General features: G+C 46.5%; 1 non-coding gene across 1 annotated transcript; it reads left to right on the top strand.

Annotated features, from left to right (window-relative positions):
• The first annotated feature begins 406 nt into the window (after positions 1–406).
• LOC116461547 (U7 small nuclear RNA) lies at positions 407–470 on the top strand. The gene has a single exon (XR_004246086.1). It is a non-coding gene; the product is annotated as a U7 small nuclear RNA (small nuclear RNA).
• Positions 471–680: the final 210 nt, after the last annotated feature.

Here is a 680-nt window from a genome sequence, read left to right on the forward strand (position 1 = left end):
CTTGCTCCTTCAACCTGGGTTGTAAAGTGAGGACAAGAGCAACCTGGAACAAGCCTCTAGCCTCTAGCTTACCTAAGCTGAACATGTAGTAGGAGAGGGAACTAAGCCTTTATGTGTGTGTGTGTGTCTGTTTGTGTGTGTGTTTTAAGTCCCTAGAAAATAATGCAGCAATCTAGTCCTCCTAGTTGTCCTCTCACATCTATTTTCCATCTTCCTGGATACATGGCTGCCTAACCAGAGGCTACATTTCCCAGCCTCTAATATTGGGCTAATGAGAAGTAGGCAGGAGATAATGACCTGAGCCACTTCTGGCTATTTTGCTTTTGCCCTTTCTCAGGTGCGTCAATGTGGAGATGGCAAGGACAGCAGCAGCAACAGCACCTGGGAGCTCGTTAGAAAGGGAAATTAAGGTTACAGCTCTTTTAGAATTTGTCTAACAGGTTTTCCTGTCTTCACCGGAACTCGCCAACTCCCAACAAAAAAGAAATGGACATTCAGTTGACTCTTGAACAATGAGGGACGGGCTGGGGCACCACCACCCGCACAGTCCAAAATCTGAATTAACTTTTTTTTTTTTTTTTTTTTGAGACAGAGACTAGCTCTGTTGCCCAGGCTGGAGTGCAGTGGTGCGATCGTGGCTCACTGCAACCTTCACCTCCTAGGTTCAAGCGATCCTCCCA

Source organism: Hylobates moloch, unplaced genomic scaffold, assembly GCF_009828535.3.
Source record: "Hylobates moloch isolate HMO894 unplaced genomic scaffold, HMol_V3 SCAFFOLD_21, whole genome shotgun sequence".
NCBI lineage: Eukaryota > Metazoa > Chordata > Mammalia > Primates > Hylobatidae > Hylobates > Hylobates moloch.